This window comes from Strigops habroptila, chromosome 2 (genome assembly GCF_004027225.2).
Source record: "Strigops habroptila isolate Jane chromosome 2, bStrHab1.2.pri, whole genome shotgun sequence".
NCBI lineage: Eukaryota > Metazoa > Chordata > Aves > Psittaciformes > Psittacidae > Strigops > Strigops habroptila.
The window spans coordinates 2,317,627-2,335,513 of record NC_044278.2 but is presented as its reverse complement, the minus strand read 5'-3'; the positions used below and the strand labels follow the sequence as shown (position 1 = coordinate 2,335,513).

Below are 17,887 nucleotides of genomic sequence, written 5' to 3'. Positions count from 1 at the left end.
TTTAGCTAATGTTATATCTCTTGCTACAGTGGTGTCCTTTGCAGTCCGTATTTTTGCATTATCCTTCTTCTCCCATTAAGTCAGATGGACTTTCCAGTCAACTTTTCACTATTTCACCAACACAGCACACATTAATTCTCCATCCACCTTCCCAGCTGGCAAACTGCTTTTGGTTATTTTAATGCCAGTGATAATATTCCATAGTCATTAAACATTTCGGTCAAAAAAACAACAAAAAGAAAAAAAAAGCCAACGAATCCATCCCCCAATGCTAAATGAAATGCACAGGTTTATGCCATGCATACATTTTCAATAGTATTTTCGATACATGACTAGCATAACACCATATAAGAGAGATGAAAATGACCTGCCTTAAAATGATGCTTGCAAAGTTTACGGTAGGGACTCCTGAGAGCCCGACCACCAACCTGTGACTACAGGGCACTTCTGGGGATCCAAAAAGGAGAGGAAAATAACTCTGCTACACTACCCAGGACTAAGTAACTCTAAAAAGGCAACTAAACAGTTGGTTATAGAAATTCACAAGGGTGGCTTTACACATTATGTAAAAACAGCAGTACAAAGTGAGGTTATTAGGACTGCGTGCACTTCGTGCAGCTTTGCCCAGCAGCAGGGTGGTTCTCAAGCTGTTAAGTGTCAAGCACCTATGCTATAAATTATTTCTCAGTGTCTAAACACAAATATCACCACCATTACATTTGGATTTAGTGCTCAGGTTGTCCTAGCGCGATTTAGGAATACTGATTTTAACCATTCGCCTCCTTCTAAGAGAAATCAGAGTGAAGAAAAGAAAGTTTCATATTGAAAGAAACTGATTGAAGGTTTTAAAACAAGTAATCTTCTGTGTTTTCAGTCTTCAAAGCAAAGGAGATTGTAGCCTATTTGTAACAATGCACACCCAAATCCTTCCCCTGTTATCAGCTATGACAGTTTAGAATATTTTTTGTTTTGCTTACATGAAAGCTTTTACTTGCAAATAAAATATTTGTTTTAAGCTGAGAAGCCCCAAAAAGTATATCAGAAACCAGAAGAAAAGATATTTAATTTTTTTTAGAGAAAAAATAACTGGATAGAGGGGAACAGGAAAGCCATGCGAAAGAAAATTGCATGAGTACAAATATTATTTTTTGTAGTGCACAAGCAAACTGTTCCTCGCTGGTTCTTGTATCCTTTTAAAACTATGGAAACAGTGGCCCTGCTAATGATGCTGATGGACCTAAAGGAAATCATAGCTAATTCGTGTTCTAGCAGAAAACACCTCTAACTATAGAAAACCTGGTTTGTGTATTCAAGAAATAATACAACATTCTTCTCATATAGGAAATCAATTAAATTTCTAAATTGCACTAAGCTTGCAATGTGAGTTTTCATTTATTTTCAACCTGTATTGAAGGAAGATTTTTAAGGAACGTTGTTTTTGTAAAGTAAAGATCAAGCACAAAATACAAAATTTAATTATTCTTAGTATATTAAACTAAGATACTGGATACAATCATTTCTCTGTATCCTTGACATGGTTTTTAAAAACATTCAAGAGCTTTTCATCAGCACCAAAAAATTATGACAAATCAGCAGTCAAATGGAATTCAAATTACTCTCTACTCTCAAATACCAATCTTTCTATTCCTTCCCAAAAGCTTAGATTAAAAGAAAGAAATGGAACTAAGGGTCAATTGATTTGAATTATTTTGGGCCAGAGAGAAAAGCAGATTCCATCCACAAAATTCCCTTGCAGTGAAAAGCCAGTTATCTGTTGTCTTCTTTAATGATGAGCTTTTGTGTCCAAAGCACTAATCAAGAAGGAAATGAGGCCACCATCTCAAATAATTTAGTCCCGAAACATTATAGAATTCAACACTACCAGGAAACAAACTTAAAACCAAAGAAAAACTTGCAACTCTGGTGTCATAAACTCCTTGAAAATACACTGGCAAGGTATGGTAGTTTTTCCAAACATACATTCTGATTTCCAGGTGTGATTTTAGAGCCACAGAAAAGGGAGAGGGATTTTTAGGATCCTCAGTATGCCCTGAAACAGAAGTGCCAGAAAGCAAAGGTCACACTCTACCAACAAACTGGAGTTTTGTCTTTCTAAAAAAAAAAGTAAAAAATAAATATTGCAGTGTCTTCCATCTCTGTAAACCAAGCAGGTCAGTGCAGCTCCACAGTTTGCAGCACCTGTAGATAGAATCATCGAATCATAGAATAGTTAGGGTTGGAAAGGACCTTAAGATCATGTAGTTCCAGCTAAATGATATGTCTGAGCAGTTTCAAAGAGATGGATGAAAAGGAAAGTTAAGAATACATTGATGAACAACATTTCAGTGTACAAATTGCATCAATTTTAGAGTTCTACAGTCCGCTCTATGTTTGCATTTCAGCATAGCTGTATTCTAATCTTATATTGTTATTGATTATATTACTCTTTTTTTCCCTAGACAGTTTTAAAATATACACATCTTGATGGCTGAGATGCTTAGTTTGGAAATTGGTGCAGGAGATTCTCAGCCCCTCTCCAATTATATCTTGTGAAACAGACTCTCTAGAGATTTTCAATAAAATGTTCTTTCATTATCACTCAAATTACATCTTCACATTTATTGACAATATTCTTGAAGAGGGTGAGATTCTGCTGTAAGTCAGCTTTCACCACGAAGAGTAAGGATTTCAAGAAAATGTGCATTAAAGAATATACCACAGAAATAGTAGAATTCTATCTCTGCAGAATGCTATTGAGTAAATTGCTATTCTATTGCACAGATCATTGTTATAATATTGGAGAAAAATAGTCTTAATTACCATGAAGCAGCATTCACAAACTGAAATGATAAGCTTGTAGATGTAATGATGGGTTATCAGCTAAACATCGATTTACAAATTCATTTAAGGAACAGGTGGGAAAAAAAAAGCAGCAGTTTGTGAGCTAAATTTCAGCAGGTATTTTTAGTGTTTGCTGTGATGGATGAGTATTTGTGGGCTTGCATTGCTTCAGTCTGTTGGGGAAAGAGACACATAGAGACACATGGTGTTTAAGTGGGTTTCTAGAATGAACTGATTTTCACTACCTACTTCTGAAATCTGCAGAATCCTTTTAGGATGTGGCAGACAAGCTTCCACAGTCTGCTCAGCTTCACCCAGACTCAGAGTAATTCGAATGTATATAATTAAAAATTAATATCTTAGCTGAGATTTAGGGGCTTTTTTAGATCTCACTTAATATTTTAAGTAAAAATGTTTAGGGATAATTTGGAGAATAGCTTTTGAGAAAAAAAACCCCAAACAAAACAGCAAAAATTAATACAAAAATAAAAATATTATAGCTATGTAGGAAAAAAATTTCATTTTATATATTGAAATCAAATTTGGCTAAATTTTATATAAACAATTGCAAACTCCAAAGATTTCATCTGACCTAAAGTAGAAGCAGGAAAATAGATTTCTTTCCCCCTTCATTCAACTTAAAATTATTTTTTTCTTTCTACTTTTTCTCTTCTGTCATCACATTAGAAATCCATTATTCACATAACTTTCACTTTGGTGTCACATCTTTAAACCAGTTAATTCTACCTTGCTAGAGTAGCTGCAACAACACAACTTGGAGAAGAACCGGCCTTGAATTCAACATAAAACTATCCATTACTCACTATTAAGAGAAGGCTGCATGGAGACCTCATAGCTGCCTTCCAGTGTCTGAAGGGGGCCTACAAGGATGCTGGGGAGGGACTCTTCATTAGGGACTATAGTAATAGGACAAGGGGTGATGGGTTCAAACTTAAACAGGCGAAGTTTAAGTTAGATATAAGGGAGAAGTTCTTTAGTGTGAGGGTGGTGAGGCACTGGAATGGGTTGCTCATGGAAGTTGTGAATGCTCCATCCCTGGCAGTGTTCAAGGCCAGGTTGAGTGGAGCCTTGGGCCACATGGTTTAGTGCGAGGTGTCCCTGCGCATGGCAGGGGGGTTGGAACTATGTGATCTTAAGGTCTTTTTCAACCCAAACTATTCTACGATTCTATGATTCTATTATATAAAATAGCCCGGTTCTGTATTTTCTATCTAAGGAAAAGACTATTTTTATTAAAGTGAGAATTACAAAGATGTTATTCTCCAGGTCTGATCATGCCTAGTACCTAGTATGTCCTGCTACAAAATGTGGAAGGTGTAAGGCTTCCTCCCACTGGTCCCATGGAAGCCCCCACATTATCTTGCAGCATTATTGTTGCTGCTGAACGAACACCTGTAGCAAGGCCTGGTGGCAAGCAAAATCACCCAGTCTAAATCCAGCCCAGCTCCCTGGCTCCTTTAGCTCCATTACTTCTACTTTGTTCTGATTAATCACTGTTTCTGTAAATTGCAATTTAAAGAACAGCTCACAGAGTTGTGTCATTTTGCAAGATGACCAGCACCAAGGAAGTTTCTTGTACATGGAATGGGAGCAACCAACAGGGACCATCTGCCTCCAGATGTAGCCCTCTTAAAATGTGGATACTTCATGGTTCTGTTGTTGCTTTCATCTGGGCTTTTACACATCATAAGGAACAGCTGCTGAAGAGAAAGAGATAAGACAAAAGAGATAATATTAAGCAGCTCCCAGGGAATAACTGGGAATGTCCAAGAATGTATTTCTTCAAAAAGATGGTGCAATATAAAACATGACTAGCTTATCACAGATGACAATTATAATAGATACCAATCGCAGAATTCATACATAGGACTCTTACAAGTTCCAGCAAACATTCTGCATGAACAAAGAAGTCAATACTGCATGTGAAACTGTGATCTCCAAGATACTGCTGCCTGGCAACTGGTGGACACTTGTGTTCTCACAGGTCCCTTGGGGAATTCTCATTTCTGCTTCGTTGGTAAAAAGCTGTTTAGCTCTAAATTCACCTGGTCAGCTTTTTGATTTTACTATGGCTGACATATCTTCCTCACAATGGTATGTAACAGATAATGAAGAACATTCTTTGGTTTTAATGTGAATCTCATAGGGGTTTTTTTATACCCCTGTGTATGATAATAATAATATCTTTATTCATAAAGATTCACGAGTTTGTAACTAGCAGAAGTCTTGGATTTTGTTTTAAGTGCTTTTCCTTTTATAAAAAAGAGTTGGATATACCCTAAAAATTCAGGAGTCAGAAAGAAAATTAAAAAGCAATAAAATCCATCATAAGAATAATTGGAGCTTTCAGAGCAGTCTTATTAGGCTATACTGTTCAAGTCCCGACTTCCAAATTCTTGAGACTGGAAACATAAGATGGAAAGTTGCAGCCTCTTTTCACCCTCAGGCCCAGTAATGAGCAGATAATAGCTGGGCACAAGCTGACTGTCATTTGTGTTAGTTCACAAAACACAGATGTATCCCAGGCTTTTCATAATTTCCTGAGATTTAAGTGCATTCAACTGGGTGGAAAATTTTCTTAAAGATGCACCTCTCTTTTCTGCTAGCTAGAGCTAGTTTTTCTCAAACCGTATTGTACAGTATTATCAACCTGATTTATCGTGAGGTTTACTCTCTTTTATTCTTGTCACTCACAGTGGCAGATGGATCTCTAAATTTAAGAGAGAGAGAGGGAGGGAGAGAGGGAGGGAGGGAGGGAAGGCAAGAGAGAGGAAAGGAAAGAGGGAGAATTTATGTTAACAAGGAGGTAGGTGTTCCCTTCTTACTATAAAAATCTGTCTTCTCTTCCCAGCACTATTTGGCCAGGCTGACTGTTCAGAGTTCAAATCCAAGCCTTCAACTCTGTTAGAAAAGATGCTGTAGAGAACGTACCTTACTAAAACCACCTGGACTGGTCAAGACAGAGTCTAACTTACAAAGTCCAGAAAATCCATAGCCTAAATAGGGGGTAGGACTACATATTTTACCCCTCTCTTAATACATGATGATGAACTAGCAGGAGGAGAAGCAACATTGCGAGAGCTCTCTCATGTCATGATCACATATAGCGGAAAGTTGAAAGCAGCTTCAGGTAATGTCTGGCCACATTTGCACAGGCCAGTGAGACTCCTCAACCTGGGAGAACTTCTGGCCCCAGAAGGCAAACCACTCATAAGACACTATGTCCTACAAATGAGTCAATGAATAGGCTAAAGAAAGTAACAATCATCAGGAGGAAGATGAGGTGAAATGCTATTGGGATGATTTGAAGACAAAGAATAATCTGGGAGAGGAATCCATTCTCAGGGGAAACAGTAGCTTTGCTCCTTCACAATACTACTTGTCATGTACAATTTTTGAATATTGACTATTGAACACTGATCAATTCAATGATTTTATCTTTTTGAAAAACGTGTGTGAAGAAGATCATCAGGTTTGCAAGAGCAGTTACCCATCTGACTGAGGAAACTGGGGGTTGGGAGTTTCTGGTGCACATAATGAAGCATAACCTTGGCTTCATTGGCCTTTCTGAACAGAGAATGGTTGGAGTGTCTCAGCAGGTTATCATGTCTGTGTCCAAGAGAACAAGCTCTCTCAAAAAGACTATAAATTGCTTTTTGGAATTGGCCTAAAGGATCTGGTTTTGCTATAATCTTCTTTACACAGAACAATTCTCGGCTGTGACTGAAGGCAAAAGGATCAGTCCTTAGGGCATGGCCTTTAACTCTCTGTTCTTATTTGGAAATAATTTCTAACAGAAAACCAGTGTACATTGGCTAAAATCTAAGATGTATGCAAGTAAATAATAGATAATCAATTTACTTCTCTTTAAACACTTTCCTGAGGAAAAGTAGGTGAGGTGAAAGAGGGTAACAATGGAGCAGCAACACAGTCAGCTTCAGACATCTCTTTTTGTTGACATTATGGGATAATGTTGTAATTACTTTAGTTCGAACACATGATACCTGAGTAGTGGAAGCATAATCTGACTTTTCAGGTTGAGCTACACAAATGTTACTTCACCCTTCCTTCTATGCATTTCTATACTGCTGGATATATGCTAAAAAGAACCAAAGAGAAAAAGAGGTGTGCTGTGACACAGTTTCTTAATCAGATGTCATTCCACACAGAAACCAGGCTGGGAAAGACATGCAATTGATAAAATAACTAGATTTTCAGCACGTTATCCACTAGAGATTTGAAATTGGATGTAAAAAGTACTCTGAGCTGATGAACTTATCATGATTTGCTGGTTAGCATCTTGATTAACTGGGTATTAAAAACCATTTTACTAACTTGGGGGGAAGAGAACAAAACAGACTGCTTCATGCGCAGGGGCCAAATAAGGCTCCTGAGCTAACTGAGAAATCAGTCACAGAATCAACAAACATTTATTGAATGTGATTCACAAAACATTTAAAGAATACATCAGAAGTAGCTAAAGCATGGGTCTAATATTATTTCCTTGGATTGTGCTAAATGCACAGACTGAAACATGACTTTTTTATAATGATGCAGAATATTTCAATCAATTTTAAGGGCTTTATTAATAGAACACCTACATGAATTCAATTGAAAATTCCAAAATACTTGAGTTTATAGGGTGTGCTTCCTAGAAGCAGTAATTTTTAAAGGTTTTGCATAAATTGAGCTGAACAGAGAGGTTATTGGACTACTAGAACTGTGACTAAGCAAAGTACTTTTATTGCATGTCTAGATTTAAGTGTGATTTTAATTTCATGCCTGATTTTAAGCACATATTAAATGCTTTGATATATGCAAATATGCAATTATGTTATTGTTCAGCTTGGTTTTATATTATCTACTTGTTTTTTAACCTTGTCTGTTAGTAGACACAAATATTTATTTAGATTAACTCTGGATGGGCTAGATTGGCTGTGTGAGGCTAGAAATAACATACAGATTTGCTAGGCCAATCAGAAAGAAACTGATCAATAATGATATATTGATCAAATTTCATTCTGCTGCAACAGCATCAGATTGAATGCTTATATCTACATCAACCATTTAGTGCCACAGAAACAAAGTAGTAGTAAAAGGCTATCATTACAGAATCAATTTTTTCCTACTTTGAGGCTAGTTTTCTCAGAAAATGCTGCACTTCCCTAAAGCAAATTTCAAAATCAACATTCCAGGCTGTTTCACAGAAAGTTAAAGTTTTAACAGCATTAAAATAGAGTTTCCTAAAAGTCTCCCTTAAAATACATTTTTCATAACTTTCCACAGAAGGAACATAGTTAGATTCTCTTACCTTTCAAAGAGAGGATGTAAAGTAGTCATATACAAAACCATTCTTCAATTGAGCATGCTGAATACTGCTTTTTTGTCCCTTTCTCACTTCTTGTTTCAGGCTTTTTTAAGCTGACATTGCATTTTCCTGCTATCTGGAAAACTAAGCAAAGATTAGGATTTGAAAAAAGAGAACAACTTAATGGCTTATTATCTTTTTTTAATGTGTCAAAAATCACACTAACTAAAAACCATTGGTGGATATATAAGGATTTACTACTTATTCCTCAGTGTGAATCTATGTTAAGAAATTAGTGATCAGAATTATTAGGCTACTACTAGTCTAATATAGACGCTACTATTTGCTGCCTTGTTGCCACACTTTTATGCTGCCTTTCCTTTCCTTTCCTTTCCTTTCCTTTCCTTTCCTTTCCTTTCCTTTCCTTTCCTTTCCTTTCCTTTCCTTTCCTTTCCTTTCCTTTCCTTTCCTTTCCTTTCCTTTCCTTTCCTTTCCTTTCCTTTCCTTTCCTTTCCTTTCCTTTCCTTTCCTTTCCTTTCCTTTCCTTTCCCTTTCCTTTCCTTTCCTTTCCTTTCCTTTCCTTTCCTTTCCTTTCCTTTCCTTTCCTTTCCCTTTCCTTTCCTTTCCTTTCCTTTCCTTTCCTTTCCTTTCCTTTCCTTTCCTTTCCTTTCCTTTCCTTTCCTTTCCTCCATTCCCTTCCCTTCCCTTCCCCTTCCCCTTCCCCTTCCCTTCCCTTTCCCTTTCCCTTTCCCTTTCCCTTTCCCTTTCCCTTTCCCTTCCTCTCCTCTCCTCTCCTCTCCTCTCCTCTCCTCTCCTCTCCTCTCCTCTCCTCTCCTCTCCTCTCCTCTCCTCTCCTGTTGTTTCTTTTAACTCCTGTGTGTGTCAATTAAAAGCATCCATGCTGCCAACTAGGAAAACATTTTCTTGTCAAAGTCAGAGGCTGCAAGGAAGGGAGCGACTATCCACACTGATAGCAGCACAGTCATTAGGAAATCAGCAGGCAAGTGAATGACTAATCATTCTTTGTTTAATTGAGACTATAATTTTCAAAATACATTCTTCAGTTTGAGTATATTCCTAGTATATTGTAGTAATGGTAGTTACTAGTAGTTTATGTAGCTACCTAATACAATCTTCCTGAGCCATTTTTATGGCACAGCTACTCTTATTACCAAAAAATTATTACCAACAAAATTATAACACAGCTGAGAAACGTTAGATATGGAGAATAAGTTTCAGAAGTACAAAACTGAGATGACCAGTCAAGAGTGTTACTGGAGAATGACCTGTGTTCTGTTTTTCTGTTTCATTGCTGTGCCCCTAACAACAGCCTAGTTCTTAAAATTTTCTTAAAAATCAGTGTAAGCTCAGTGAAGACCAGACTCCAGCAACTGAGATGCTAGAGTCATAAAGATGGCAACTAGCCTACAAATAAAGTATAATTAATAGTTAAGGATGTATCTGGGATTAAGCAGACAAAACTTCCATAATTTTCATATATCACAGACAGTATGTTGTTATTTGGTGACGGCTGACGAGATGCTTTATATTGCCTAGTAAAATGGATTTGTGTATAAAACAATATCAAGTTGTGACAAGTATCTCTCCTTGTATTTCAGAAGTGCTCCTCAGGAAAGAGAGAACAAGATATTTTACAGCCAAAAACATTTTTACGAAGAAAGTGGAACAAAAACCTAGAAAAACATGCAGTTCATGCAGTGCTTTTGTGCCATAGTGTTACTTTTACGTCCTGATCCCAGCCTGTGCTACCCCAGCCAGCAACATTTTGTGGGTTTACTTTTCCAAAAATAAACATGTTATAAACCTTAGTTTCCAATTTAATATTATTCACTTTTGCCCCAATTTTAGAATTTGTTCTTAGCTGGCTGACTTCGCTACAGTCTGTCTGAATGCAGCAATCCAGCAGAGCATCACAGTACTGGAACCCAACAGGGCATGGCATAACACAGTGTAAAATAAAATGTGAAAGTCAATGTCCAGGTATCAGAACAATTGCTTTTCAGGTGTATGGACTAGAATTCAAATACACCTGCGGAATACAAATGGATTTTTTTTGTTTTCTCTCCATGCACCTCTGTTCTCCTAAATGTAACAATTTGGTTTTTTGGAGACATTATACTTGTTTGATTTCTTTGGCAGTGTATGCAAAGCACAATGAACTATTGATCAAAAAATACAGATTGCACTTGTGAATCATATACATTCCTATTACAAATTAATTTTGCTATTCTTCTTTTCTTCTAAAAAAAAAAAGGCATAAACCTGTTTTCTGCCAAAAGCTTTGTAGAAACAAGTGGTTTTATTCAATGTTGACTTTTGCTAATGCTCCCAAACACTCCTCTCCCTTTTTATTCACTCTGTACTTTTTCCAATCATAAAAAGCAGCATCTTCCTGTGTATAGTTGTGATTGTTTTCCTTCTTTTTTTTTCCACAGTGTACATTTTCCCTAAACATTTGCAATGTTTTGTAGCCTCTCTCAAGTGGTGGGCAAGATGTCCTGTGGACCCTTTGGACAAAACACCTCTTTTACAGTTGGTTGGGATTGCATGGGTAGCCCCCAAGTGCTTCTTTCAATCCTGTTTCATATGATCATAAGACTGCAACAAATTGTAGTGGGTTTACTCTCAGCAAGCCAACTTTAATGCCAACACACTCTTTCCCAAGTAGTAATGGAAGCAATAATCAGGCACATTCTTCCCATTGTTCTTTTCACATCCTTTTCCTCCTTAAGCATGGGAGATGATTAGCTAACACTGCTTTCTGGTACTTTCTTTCTGAGATGAGCAAATAAAAGTCCCTGCTGTTGTCACTTCATCACATCCTCCCATGATGGATCAATACTTTTCTGCCAGCCTGTCAGTGGAGGACAGCAGCAATCTGGACTTAGATTATAGAGCTCTCAGGAGAGAGATGTTTCAAAGAACCAAAACAGAACTGTATACAACTGCTTGTCCTGACAGCTGTTATTTAAAAATACCAATCCACTCCTGATACAACACCCTAACAATAAGGAATTAAGAAAAATCTTTTAACAACGGAGGTAGGTCACAAATTCTGTTCATAGACCTGTCATGCTTCCAGAAAACTATGGTCCACATCTGGAACATCTGCATTTTTCCCCAAGTATCAAATTGAAGTCAAGATCAGCTCCAAAAATTGCCTGAATTTACATAGGAATCTAAACTTCCTGCTCACCTACTATTTATGAGAGTTTGAGCATGTCACATGAAAAAGCAGCACTTCACTATTCTTCCCAAGTTACAAAGGTACTTTCAGACTCCTTCCACAGTCTAGAGAGCCTTCTGCTCTCACAAAAGTACCCAGAAGTACCCAGTGCTTTTTGTGGACTCTGAGTACAAATCAGCAGCAGGAAATTTGCCAACAGCAAGTTACAGAAACAAAAGATATCTAGAAAACATAATCTACTATATAATGAGCACAGGACATCCATCAAGGCAGACCTTCTTTGGAACCCTATGTCCTAACCCAGGCACTTAACCATCCACAGACAGTGTCACAACAGGGTGGTCTGGGTAGCTGGGAAATGAATTGTTCTTAAATCACAGTCCAAAGATGTGTAGATTATACTTCTTTGTCTGCAGCTCATATTTATATAATAGAGTTACAAAAAATAAAATAATTTTTTTTTTTTTCAAACACAAAGTGTTCTGTAGACTCCTGATGAACCTCCTCAATTTACATTACTAAGGGTCTGGCTATGAGATTTTAGAATCTACCAGTAGTAAGCAGTGGTAAAAGCTACATGTTTGTGGACAATTCCCTGCAAAAAATATGCAGTTTCTCCTGCGACAGAGTAAAACTTAACAAGTGTCGTGGTTTGAGCCCAGTCGGTAACTCGGAACCACGCAGCCGCTTGCTTACTCCCCCCACTTGTTCCTTCCCCTGCTCCCGGAGAGATGGGGAGGAGAATCAGAAGAATGTAACTCCTACAGGTTGAGATAAGAGCAGTCCAGTAACTAAGGTATAATACAAAACCACTACTGCTACCACCAATAATAATAACGATAAGGGAAATAACAAAGGGAGAGGATACAATTGCTCACCACCTGCCCACCGATACCCAGCCCGACCTGAGCAGTGATCTGGGCCTTCCAGCTAACTCCCCCCGGGTTATATACTGGGCATGACATGCCATGGTATGGAATACCCCTTTGCCTACTTTGGGTCGGGTGTCCTGTCTCTGCTTCCTCCCGGCTTCCCCTCCTCCCTCGCAAAGCATGCAACTGAGAAAGTCCTTGGTCGGAGTAAACATTACTTGGCAACAACTAAAAACATCAGTGTTATCAGCGTTGTTCCCAGGCTGAAAGTTAAAAAACACAGCACTGTATCTGCTACTAAGAAGGAGAAAAACGACTGCTACAGCTGAACCCAGGACAACAAGTTATGAAACACTCCAGGAAAAAGAAAATTAATTAGATTTAATCTGCTCCTAGCTCCAGCTGATTCTTCATCTCAGGACAATGGATATGAAACATCAGAATATTCATTAACAATATGTAGTTCACTGCGCTTACATTCTTTAGGGTCTATGAGGTGTCATATGTAACAAAATATCACAGGTTTTTTCATGTTGTATTTCATAGCTGCATTTGTTAGTGTAAAAACTTATTAAAATTCCCTGCACATCTCATGGACAGCGTGCACACAGTGTAAAACAGAATAAATAAACCTATAAGAATTGCATAAGACCTGAGCGAGGAAAACACTGCTTCTGCAGTTGTAGAAATTTTGTAAGTATCTCATATACAAATGTTTTCCATATTACTTAAAAAAAACCCTCACAAAGCTGTAAAGACGAGAGCTCATATTTGCTGGTAAGTCAATCTTTCTTTCAGACATCAAGAGATGACCTCTTAAGACCCAAAGATTTATCAAGTCAGCAGTTTATTCCCTTAGGCCACCATCTTCAGCCTCTTCCTCTTCCAGTCACGTCTATTGAAGGACTTTGCAAACCCCCATGAGGAAATAGACTAATCTACTTCTTTCTAAAGGACAGGAATGATGCCTATACTGACTGCGCAATATGGGATGAGAAAGCTAATAAAGGGAAGGAGACTACATCTGTTCGTGAAAGATTCAGTGTGATGTTTGTATTATAAGAGACAGCGTTAGAGTGCTGTAGCTGTCAATCAGAAAAGAGGCATTGTTGCCCTGCATCAGCAACCACTATTGAGAAATTTTTGAGGAAATTCATTCATCTTTTTATTCCACAAGCATAAAACATCCCTGATTTGATACAAAAGTCAAAGAACTGTTTGCATTAAAAAATATAGGCTTTAATCTTTCTCCTCTCTTCTCTCCCCTGTATCAGTTGATTCATTAATAGGTACATATACATGACAACTTAAAGAAGTGAAAAAAATAAACAGAAACCCCCCAATTTATGGGGGGTTTTTTTAGAAAATAACTCTTATTCGTTTGCACCATATAATTGCCCATAAGCTTTTTTTTGCTGTCTGCTTAGAAAAAAAATCATCTGCTCATTTCACATTGCTGTTTGTAAATATTGCCACTGTAAAAAGGAAATGGCAATACAGGCACTGCAGTACCTTCGTCAATATATATATGAAATAATTTCTCACGTACCAAGATAACCTGGCTAGGGAATTATATGAATGCAAACAGGAGACTCTGTCTGGTTTAGTCAGTTGCTAATTTCCAATACATAAATCCAAACAAACTTCCTACCTATTGAATGAGTGAAGAATTCTGCATTACACTTTCCAGGCAACTGCATAGGTTGACGTGTTTGGTTATCTCTCTAACTTCATGCGCACATCTCTCCCTTGTTAGCATTGAATTCCATCTGCCTCTTTTTTAAAATACAAACAAAACTTAACTTCATTCCCTTTTCTTCATATCCTTCCACCATAAGATTTTTCTTTTTTGTCATGGAAGACATCATCTAATTTTCAGGTTCTGAAGTGCCCCATTATCTACTCTGCTGGCTGCTACTGTGCTGAAAAAGTGTTACCATGGGGAAGGGTAGAGATCAACCTGCAGGGCTCTGATAAGCAATTCTTTATGTTTATTTTTGAAAATTCTATGTACCCTGTCACTTGAGGAATCTGACGTGAAAATACATTAATCAAACCAATTGGAATTAAAAAAATATAAAAAGGTGATTTTTGCCTCACCTAGTTCAGATTAATAAATAGCAGATCTTGGAATGAAAAGTAACAGTAATAAATAAATCTGCCTCATTCTCTGTTTCTAAGTAAAAAAAGAAGATATGACTGTGTAAGACAGTTTAAGTTAAGGAGTTCTGGATGTGCTGTAGGGAAGCTGGGGGAGATCAGATTCCCTACTGCCAAGGGTGGAGAACTTGAGTTCATCAACTGAAATAAAGTGGCAATGATAGGCAGACACAGCAAGGTTAACATGTGGCAAGGGAATGATGTTTTAATGGTGCAGCAATACTTTAGCAATTGAATTATGCTTCATGAATCATAACAGGATAAACTAGCAATTGTGCTTTATGTGAATATCCACATTTTCTTTCAGTTCTGGGATCTTTTACCCTTTATAGTCACTGATTGCCAGTACATTTGGCAAACTGTACAGCAGGAAGCAACCACTCCTGAAGTTTTCCATGGATCCAGGATATTTTGACAGCCTCAGTGTGCCCCAGCAGCCACTTCATGGACTGCATAGCAACCCTTCACTCTCCCACAGCAGCGCTGAAAGTACCAAGGCTATCCATTTGAGGGCCTTCATGAGCAGTGGCAGCACATTAAAACCAACTGAAGTCATCTGCTTTCTCTAAGAGCCTTGCTGTGTAATACTCAGGCTCCTACTTCTCTGAAATTTCAGAGAACCCTGGGAGAACATGTTCATGGCTTTCTACAATTGCTTTGTCAATTAAAGACAAGCAGCTTAAGTTAGAATGGTCAAATTAAGTTCTACCAGACTGCTAAAAGGAGTGTCATAGTTTAATACGAAGAAGTAAAAATATCCTAGTGATATGAAAAGCATTCAATCAGAGTATGTTCCCATTTCCCTACCGAAGTACCAAACATAGCAGAAGATGCTGATAAAAACACAACATGCATATTAAAATCATACAAACCATCTGCAAGTTCCCAATTTTAATTAATTTGCTGGATACATAGAAAATTTGGAAATCTGACAGAAGTGCTTGGGTCGGTCAAGTTAAAACTGAGGATCCATTCACAAACACCAAAACCAGAATTACTTGATGATAGGAATATGAAATTCATTTGTAATGTCACTTCGCATCCTGAGGACGTTTTTAAGCAAATTACTGTATAAAAAGTTCATTAAGTCATAAATTCTGGTCTTCTTTGCTGTCTCAGACACCAGTAACAAAATGTATGTTTAGTTTACCATCTGACCAAAACATCTGTTATATTTTTGGACCTTGAAAACTGCCTCCTTTTCAACACATCCCCACTACGTGTTTTACAGTCTGCAAGTGGTGTAAAAGTACATAGCAGATGTCACTTAGTATTGGACTGCATGACTTCCTGTTGTCCAAGGCAGCAAATCTTTTTTTAATTCATCAAAGAACATAAGGATGTTTCCATAATCCAGCCTTTAACACAACTAAACCATCTAAAGAGACAGTCATGGCTTACAAATGCCTTACAATGTTTTGTTCCATGAGAGCTCCAGTCAATAAAAGAGCTGTCCCTGCAATCCTCCCACTAAATAACTCTCTCAAGCCCATTTCTGCATATCCGCTACTGATTGCAATGAAACTGGCTGTATTAACACTTTGAATGCATTTTTGTCTGCACCACCTATGTATTTCCTCATTTGCTGTAATATATATTCTTGATAGAAGGTGGAATGAGAAGCTGACATTATCCTTGATAAAATTCTGCCATTGTATGCTGATTTTGCAAAGCAAACTAAAATGTATATTCCATTAATGAAATTTCTGGGTTTTGTTAGGAAATCCAGGAAAACATTTCAAGTCTTACACTACCCCAAAAAGGTTAAATAAACACTTCTGTAGTCACTTTCTGATTCTTTTCAAAGAACTGGTAACTACCAACTGAGAGGTAGGAGGAAGATGACACCTAAACCACATCCTAACTGTAACTTCTTCCCATGTTCTGGTGTGCTTATGTTAAAATTAATATTTTTCAGACTCATTTCTACACTATGTCTCCCTATCCTACCTACTGAAATAAACTACTGCATTTATAGTGACAAGGAAACAGTCGAGAATATTACAAACCATCAGCAGCATCCCATAAATGTACCAGAAACATAAAAAAATGTACTGGAAACCAAATCCCACATCATGTCTGGGAGCAGGGAAAGATCAGTTCTCACCAATCAGTGTTGTCTGAGGCATTCTTCCGTTGCCCTGAAGTCCCACCAAGGTTTCACTGTTATCCCAGAGCCACACCAGGGTCTCACACCCTCCATCGACTTCATCATGCCCACTAAGAACAGAACATTTAAACCCTGCTAAGCAGTATGTTGCTCTGCAGAGTTTTTCCATTGACTACATTGTAAGAATTCTGTTTTCAGCAGGCTGAAGAAAAATAATGCATGAAATAGAGCTATAATATCTTTTGCTTCATTTGCATTACACTTCCCTAAGCACTTGACTTAAGGACTGAGTCTGGAAGTGATTTTGTTTAGTACAAAGATACAGACATTACATGCTTATGAAAAAAAGATGACAAAAGATAACAAAAGATGAAAAAAAGCATGACAATCAGCTTGAATGCTAGCAATTGCTTTCAACCTTTTTTCTCTTTGTAAATTGTTCATATAATTTAGAATGAAAATTAGTTCTGACTCTTTTAATGTGAATATGTAGACATTCAAAGGCCTATAAGCCACTGATGAATTGTCAGAATCTCAGATGTTAAATTCTTGCTGTCAGTTTCTTAACAGCTTTCTACATTGCTTTTCAGCTAAAACTGGCCAAGATAATGTCTAATATGTCTATCACTAAGCTAAGCTAAGCTGATTTAGCACCAGACCTTGAATTTACTGCTATTGTACTTCCTTCATCCACCTAAACTGTGGACTGACCAGGTGACTATTCCTCTCCTACTCTGTCACAATGTAAAATTAAATAAATAGGTTAGCCTGTCATCTTAGACAGGATATGCAAAGCACCGAAAAACTGCAAAATAGTGGCAATATAGAAGTGTTACTGTCTCTATTGCAAGAGCAGTAACTGTTGACTTCTAATGCTGGGTTGGACTGAGTAGTTGAAACCACTGGTAGTTTGCACAGAAGAGGGAAGGGGAGGATGATTTCCACCACCCGGAACCAGGCACCAACAGAAGGTAGCTGAGAGGATTGTTTCTGAAGCCAAGAACTCCACAGAGAACATTGGATTTCAGCTAATGTGTTCAAAGTGGCTCTGGAGCTAAACAGAAAAAGGGTCCTCATACAACCAGACCCTAGTGACACTTGCATATGATGGTTAGAAAGATATTTTCTGAATTTTTATATTTTTGGGTTGTGGGGTTTTGCGTGGTTTCTTTTTTTTTGTTTGTTTGTTTGTTTGAGGTTTTTTTTCTGTGAGCTTTTGAAAATTAAATTTTTCTCCTGTAAATGCAGCATCTATTTCCAAATGTCAGCCACTGCTTCAGTCTTGTTTGCTTTCACATCTTCCATACCCTTCCATTTTCATCTTGCTGATTCCTCCTTTTCAGTTGCTTTTAGGGATGGGCTTGTTT

At 37.6% G+C, this 17,887-nt stretch overlaps 1 long non-coding RNA gene across 2 annotated transcripts; it reads right to left on the bottom strand.

Moving 5' to 3' along the window:
• Window positions 1-1,046: 1,046 nt before the first annotated feature.
• Window positions 1,047-16,813, bottom strand: LOC115601540. Of its 2 annotated transcripts, none has more exons than XR_003989378.1 (4): window positions 16,518-16,813; window positions 8,174-8,314; window positions 4,392-4,559; window positions 1,047-2,050 (listed from the first exon to the last, which is right to left on the bottom strand). It is a non-coding gene; the product is annotated as an uncharacterized LOC115601540 (long non-coding RNA). The 2 variants fall into 2 exon arrangements; XR_003989379.1 differs by having other exon boundaries at window positions 1,573-2,050; window positions 4,392-4,562; window positions 16,518-16,672.
• Between the last annotated feature and the right edge of the window lie 1,074 nt (window positions 16,814-17,887).